Source organism: Odocoileus virginianus, chromosome 4 (genome assembly GCF_023699985.2).
Source record: "Odocoileus virginianus isolate 20LAN1187 ecotype Illinois chromosome 4, Ovbor_1.2, whole genome shotgun sequence".
NCBI lineage: Eukaryota > Metazoa > Chordata > Mammalia > Artiodactyla > Cervidae > Odocoileus > Odocoileus virginianus.
In genome coordinates, this window is record NC_069677.1 from 28029544 (window position 1) to 28037809 (window position 8266).

General features: G+C 35.2%; 1 pseudogene; it reads right to left on the bottom strand.

Annotated features, from left to right (window-relative positions):
• Positions 1–6805: 6805 nt before the first annotated feature.
• LOC139034748 (large ribosomal subunit protein uL30 pseudogene) lies at positions 6806–7622 on the bottom strand (annotated as a pseudogene).
• Positions 7623–8266: the final 644 nt, after the last annotated feature.

Consider the following 8266-nt stretch of genomic DNA (forward strand, 5'->3'; position numbering starts at 1 on the left):
TTGTGTTACCATCACTTGGAGATAACAATTATTAACATTTGATGTGTTTTCTCCTAAAAGTTTTCTCTATATATTAGGTGTATAAATTATATAGTGGATACTGTAATAAGGGCTTTATAGCATTGTAAAACATTATAGTATTATAGAGGTTTTCTTCTTGCTTTTTAAAAATTTTACATCAAATCATTATTATGTGTGTGTGTGTTTAGTTGCTCAGTTGTGTCCAACTCTTTGCGACCCCTTGGACTGTAGTCAGCCGGGCTTCTCTGTCCATGCGATTCTCCAGACAAGAATACTGGAGTAGGTTGCTATGCCCTCCTCCAGGAAATCTGCCTGATCCAGGGGTGGAACCCAGGCCTCCCACATGGCAGGTTGATTCTTTTTTTTTGCAGGTTGATTCTTTACCATCTGAGCCACCAGGGAAGCCCAAGAATATTGGAGTGGGTAGCCTATCCCTTCTCCAGGAGATCTTTGAATTAAATTGGAGTCTCCTGTATTGCAGGCAGATCTTTTACCAGTTGAGCTACCAGGGAAGCCCAATTGTTATCATAAGAAAGTCAATTTCCATATCGATCATATTCAGGAAATCTCTCTTTTTTTCTTTCTTTTTTTTTAGTGTTGAATTTTCTAACAGAATGCCTGGCATGTTAGTGAAGTCTTGATAAATATTTATTTGATTATTAAAATCTTAGTATATGTTACAATCAACCATACCTCTTTTGTACATCATTTCTAGTTTGTTCGCTATTCTAAATCACATAATGATGAACTTTTTTTTTAATGACTTCTTTGTGCATATTCTTTATCTACCTTGTGAATTTTTTCCTCTTGTAGATATTTTAAATGCTGTGATCAGATCAAAATAAATTAAAAAAATAAAGCTTCTGATTATATGATGCTACACTACTTTCCAGTTCACCCAAACACAAGCAGGACCTATGAGTGAATGACTGAGCTACAAAATCCAACTAAAACCTCCAATATAGAGCTTTGACACAACCAATGTTGTTTCTTCATTGATCTAGTTAAAAGATGACTTAACAATGGTAATCTAAAAAAATCAGATTAATTAATTCCAATTTATCAAGCCAATAATTCTAGAACAAAAAGAAATGTTACTTTCACAGAGCTTTAATTTGATGAAGCCCTTCTGACTTACGCTAATAGGTCCACTGCTTGTCCAAAGGACACTTTTGTGTAAATTACAAACAAATGACCCTTCTCCAAGATGCTTTAGAAAATCAACCTAACTAATACATAAACCTATGACTATAGAGCAATAAGCTGCAGCTTCTAGAGCAATGAGACACATAACCTGGACAACTGTATTTCCCACCCCCTTGGGTGTCCTTTGCTCAATCCAGCCTTGAATTGTGTGAGAGCATAGTGTCAACCAATATAACGTGTTCTTGAAAGCCCCTTTTGAAAATTACTACAACTTTCATCTTTCTCTTAATCTCCTGGCTTATTTTCAGGTCTTTTTTTAAAAAAATAATGTTTCTGGTGTTTCTGCAGTCTCACCTACAAACTGTTCTGGGATCATAAATTCTTTTAGCTTAGAGAGAGTGATGGCAAATGTCATTTTTTAATGAAATTAATTCTTTTAAAATATTTGTAAACTGTGTTTTTAATATATATATACATATAAACCAGTTTAATGTAGGGATGTTTATTTGAAATGACTTTAAAAACATAAATTTATTAAAGAAATAGTAAAATTTTATTTCTCTATTCAGCCAGAGAATGTCTGTCTATTGTCTGTCTGACTCTCTGGCCCTTTATTGGAAGAGATTTCCTTAATTTAAAAAGTATACTTAATATTTGACCTTGATATTTCAGCTTCTCAATATAAACTTGTACACGTAAACAGTGAGTCTTCACAGAGGTATTGTTATTATAATAAAACTTCTCTACAAATATTGTTTGATCAGTGGCCTAACTTGAATAGTTGCAAAAACATCTGCACCTTGACTTAATTATTTGAAATACTGTTGATGTATGTCTATACTGGAAAAAAAATTGAAAGGGCATATTTTATTTCAAATAACATTCTGAGACTTTTTTATCTAGTAGTCACATAACAAATCTCATCGAAGAGTTTTTCTCCTCTAGTTTGTTCTGTTGCTGCCATCTAGAGTAAAAGTGAAGCAAAGGAAGGCAATCTCAACCAGGCAATGCAGAGAATCCAGATTCATTTGGAAACAAGATAGTGAGGGGACTTCTTCAGAGCACATCCTAGAACAAGTTCTTCCCTTTGTACTGTTGAATCTAGCAACACAGCCACAACCTGTTTCAGGCCCACCTGTGAAGAAATAATGTTCGTCTAGTACATCTTCTGCCTTCCACCCTTTTCTCTTACTTGATAGTGTGTCCCCAGGATTCCTAGGCCTGAAGATACTTTCTTTTCCTTCTTGTCAAAATATGCTTCTTTGGACAGGATCTGATAAACACATTTATACGCAGGTGTAAAGGGTACATAAACTGGTTGTGTGACTTGACACCTGTCTGCATCTATGTAGGGACAATTTGGGTTAAGTGCATTCAGATCCAAGTTGGCAGTGACATGATAAACTCTTGAGGACCCATCCAGTTTCATTCCTTTGCACCTGGCTTTCAGGAAGACTTTGCCCATAACTTAACTAATGCTGACATCATGTGAGACCTCAGTGTTACTACACAAAGGACCTGCTGCCTGGGCCCTCTCTGATGACTCTGTGGTGTGCTCCCACTGCATCTAGAACTTCCCTAAAAGTGCATCTTCTCACTTTATAATGATTGTTTTATTGCCTCTCTATTCCATGGGGTTATAAGCATTCTCAGGGGCAGGAACAATTGTAGGCCTTATGCTGAGTAGACACTCCATAAATAAATGAGGATGAATAAATGGTATTATCTTTTACAATTTACATGTGCTTATCCTTATTCTTGAAAGAGTTTAATGTGGAATATTAATGGCATTAAAATTCAGGCAAATGGAGCAGTCTACAGAAAAGAGTAATGTTCAAACTGCTACATAGTTATAGCTGTGAATTTGCTACCACTGTTATCAGTATCACTTAAACCACACCCATCATTAGGTGACATGTTTGAATGAGCGATAATGAATTTCTGAGTGCAGGCATGCCCTCCGCATTGAAGCTGTGATAGCTTTCTCAACATGAAACAGTTACATATATGATTAGTTAGATGATAACTATCAAAATAATCACTCTATGTAGAGCAAATAGCAGAAAATAGACAACAACGAGAAAAAGGAAGTTACAAAGTTACACCAAATAAGGCCAAATCTAAACCTTAAAAAAGTCACCATCAAGAATTCCTTGGTGATCCAATAATTAGGACTGGGCACATTCATTGCCAGGGCCCAATGGAGTTTGATCCCTGGTCAGGGAAATAAGATCCCACAAGCCATGTGGCTGGACTGAAAAAAGAAGAAGAAGCACCATTTACAGGCGTGGCTATACATTAATAAGTGACAATGAAGTTTATGTGGCAAGAATTTCTATACTTACTAATCATAAATATACATGGCTCTAATAACTAGTACTAACATAATCTTTGATTATGAGAGACTATCAAAAAAAGTCAAATTGATTGAAGTTCAATGATAGTTAAAAGATCTTAACATTATCAGCCTTCTTTGAGGGATTGTTAATGTTTTAAATAGTGTACTATCATAGTGTAACTCTTCTGTCTCCCTCCCTCCTTCCTTTCTTTCTTTCCCTTCCTTCCCTTCTTCTTTCTTTTTCTTTCTTCCAAGTAGCTGTGGGTATTTGTGTACATTATTATTTCTTTATAGGATTATTCCATTCCTATACTATTACTCATTTTCTAAAATACCAAAACGTTCTGGCTACAATCTATACTCATTGCCTCCACTTCCTTATCTCCCATTCTGTTCTTTAAAAAAATTTTTTTAATTAAAAATTTTTTAATTCTATATTTTATTTTCTCCCATTCTTTTCTTTATCTATTCCAATAAATATTTTTGATCTCACCATTTCATTTTGTGTTCCACCATTATTTTTTTTTCCACCATTATTTTTAAAGATGACCAATTATGTGTATCTTCCCAACATCTATTGTCTATTTTCTGTTCTTATGTTATTTGACCACTCATCAGTATTTGAAACTGTTGACCAGTCTTATCTTTTTTGAATAAAGTTTCTTTTCTAGTCTCCTGCTATAGCTCACTTACCTGGTTTGTCTGTTCACTTAGTGGACAGTCCTTCTCTACCAGAATTCCAAAAGCTTGGGTTGTCTTTATAGTGTTTGCTATTAAAACAAAATAGTGCAACAAACAACCTTGAATAGATGTCATTTTACACATTCAAGAGCATATCTCTAGGACACATTTTTAGAATCAAAGAAGATGTATGTGTAATTTTGACAGTGATATTAAACTGCCCTGCATAGTGACTATACCAGTTTGCATCCCCCCAGCCATGTTGAGAGCAACTTTTCCCCATAGCATCTTCAACGTGTTAATTTTTTTTAAACCGTTGCCAAACAAATAGGTGAAATATTATATCTCAATATAGTTTTATTTTGTTTTGTTTAGTTTTTGTGGGGTTGTTTTTGGCTGTGCCACAGGGCACACAGCCTCCTACTTCCGCTGACCAGGGATCCAACCGATCAGGGATCCAGCTGGTGCCTCCTGCAGTGGAAGCAAGGAAGCCTATCCACTGGACTGTCAGGGGGTCCCTTGTATCTCATTATAGTTTGAATTTGCATTTCCTTTATAATGAGAGGATGAGCATCTTTTTAAATATTTGAGTCATTTGTATTTATTTTTCTATAAACTGTTGATATCTTTTGCCCAGTTTTCTATTGTGTTTTTGTCCTTTCTTACTGATTTATAGAAACATATATAGAATATATGTTTTGGAATTTATCCCTTTCCATTGATATGAGTTAAGAGCAATTTTTCCAGTTTGTCATTTCATATTTAATTTTCTTGTGCTTTTTTTCCTCTCCATGAATAAATTTTAAAATTTTCACATAGTCAAACATTAACTTTTCTTTGATGGTTTCTGGGTTTTGTAAAATATAATAGGCCTTCTTCACTCTGCAAATAAAATATTTTCTATGGTTTCTCACAGTTCTTCATGGTTTCAATTTTATGTTGAAATCTCAATCATCAATTTGAGGGATTGGGAGCAATTGGTTTAGGAGGGAAATACATTTTAATTTATTCCTCACATCTTACTCTAAGATAGATTTGAGATAAATATTTAAATATGAAAAATGAAACTGTGAAGAACTATAAGAAACCATAGCTACTTTTATCACATGCTAGTTCTCATTAAGCTTTTTGGTCTATTGTGGACTTCCTTTTCTGTTCCATTGAGCTACCTGTCTAGTCATATGTAAGGGCAACAGTTTTGTTATGTTTATACTAAATATCTCATAGGACCAGTCATTGTGCTTTTTTTTTTTTCCCCCAAAAATTCCCTCCAATTCTTGCTTCCTTATTTTTTCAATAAATTTTAGCTTATTCAGTTAAAAAAAATTTGTTCCTCCTTTACTAGAAATACAATTTATTTAAATTTAGTTTGGGGTTTAGTGCTCATATAGGAGAACATGTTATGCCAAAATATTTATTCACACTTCTTGGTAATTTCCACAATGATATTTTATTTTTATTTTTTATTTATATGTTTAATTTATCCACAATGATATTTTAAAATTTTCTCATATAGATTTTGCATATTTCTTGTTATGTTTTCCTAGTATTGTATCTATCTTAGTTGGTATTTGTGACCTTTTTTTTTTTTGAGTTTCTCTTTTTCTTGGAATATATACATGAAATACTTTATTAACACTTCATTAAGAAATCTGGACAGTTTTTAAACCAAAGATATAAAGTACTTTCACATACCAATCTGTTGACAGATAAAAATTTTTACATTAATTCTTTTTCTTTCTTTTTAATTTATTTTTTTATTGAAAGATACTTGGTTTACAGAATTTTGTTGTTTTCTGTCAAACCTCAACATGAATCAGCCATAGGTATACATATATCCCCTCCCTTTTGAAAATCCCTCCCATCTGCCTCCCCATCCCACCCCTCCAGGATGATACAGAGCCCCTGTTTGAGTTTCCTGAGACAAACGGTAAATTCCTGTTGGCTATCTATTTTACACATGGTAATGTAAGTTTGCATGTTACTCTTTCCATACATCTCCCCTCTCCCCCCCTCTCCCCATGTCCATAAGTCTATTCTCTATGTCTGTTTCTCCACTACTGACCTGTAAATAAATTCTTCAGTACCATTTTTCTAGATTCCATATATATGTGTTAGAATATGATATTTATCTTTCTCTTTCTGACTCACTTCACTCTGTGTAATAGGCTCTAGGTTCATCCACCTCATCAGAACTGACTCAAATGCATTCCTTTCTATGGCTGAGTAATATTCCATTGTGTATATGTACCACAACTTCTTTATCCATTCATCTGTTGATGGACATCTAGGTTGCTTCCATGTTCTAGCTATTGTAAATAGTGCTGCAATGAACAATGGGATACATGTGTCTTCTTCAATTTTGATTTCCTAAGAGTATATGCCTAGGAGTGAGATTGCTGGGTCATATGATGATTTTATTCCTACTTTTTAAGGAACCTCCATACCATCTTCCATAGTGGCTGTATCAATTTACATTCCCATCAACAGTGCAAGAGCATTCCTTTTTCTCCACACCCTCTCCAGCATTTATTGTTTGTAGACTTTTTGATGATGGCCATTCTAACCAGTGTGAAGTGATATCTCATGGTAGTTTTTTTTTTTTTTTTTTTTTTTCAATTTGTTTCAACTGTTTATTAACGGACCAGATTACAAAAATAATCCTGGTAGATACCTTAGTTCATCCTTCTAATAAGCCTGTTGATCTGGTCTTCCCTGTTGCCAGCATCTCCACCTTCTACAAAATGGGTGGTCTTTTTCTTCATTCCACCTCGTGGAGAAGACAATTTAAAGGGCCACAGGAAGTTGTTTGCTTCTTTGAAACGTTTTCCAACAGTATAGATCTCATGAATCAGATCCTCCATGCAGATGATTCCGTATTTCCCAAGAGATCGAGCAATCAATGCGTTGTCTGTCAGGGCAATTCGCTTTTTGTTGATTTTGCCATAACCACGCTTGTAAATCAATTCATTTACAGACTTCAGATTTGGATACCCCCATGCAATGTATGGCTCCACAATTCTCAGCATGTTAATTGATGCCTTGTTGAGCTTCACAAAGGTGCTATTGAAGATCTGCCGGAGGCGAAGGAGCTGCAGCACCTTTCGAACCTTTGGGCTCACACCGTTGATACCTCTGATCCTGATGACAAATGCCAATTTGGGTTCTGCGGGTACATAGAAGTTGCCAGCTTTTCGTGCCATCCTAGCCATTCGAATTTCAGTTCTGTACATTTGCCTGTATTCCTTGTGGTAATGCTTAGCTTTTTCATAAATAAGCTTCCTCCTTGCCTTTCGAAGCATCTTTTGGGCAAACTTCTTTCTCAGGCGCTTGATCTTAAGCTCTGCGAAATTCTTTCGCTTTTTCTTAAGGGTTTCTGGCACAGCAGGAACCTTCTTTTTCTTTTCTTCTGCACCCTCCATGGTTCCAGCCGGGAAAGAGGCTCATGGTAGTTTTGATTTGCATTTCTCTAATAATGAGTAATGTTGAGCATCTTTTCATTGTTTGTTAGCCATCTGTATGTCTTCTTTGAAGAAATGTCTGTTTAGGTCTTTTCCCCACTTTCTGATTGGGTTGTTTGTTTTCTGGCATTGAGTTGTATGAGCTGCTTGTATATTTTGGAAATTAAATCTTTGTCAGTTGTTTCATTTGCTATTATTTTCTCCCATTCCAAGGGGTGTCTTTTCACCTTGTTTATAGTTTCCCTTGCTGAGCAAAAGCTTTTAAGTTTAATCAGGTCCCACTTGTTTACTTTTGTTTTTATTTCTGTTACTCTAGGAGGTGGGTTAGAGAAGATCTTGCTTTGACTTATGTCATTGCGTATTCTGCCTATGTTTTCCTCTAAGAGTTTTATGGTTTCTGGTCTTACATTTAGGCCTTTAATCCATTTTGAGCTTATCTTTGTGTATGGTGTTAGGAAGTGTTCCAATTTCATTCTTTTACACACAGCTGTCCAGTTTTCCCAGAACCATTTATTGAAGAGGCTGTCTTTGCCCCATTGTATATTCTTGCCTCCTTTGTCAAAAATAAGGTACCCATAGGTACATGGGTTTATTTCTGGGCTTTCTATCTTGTTCCAGT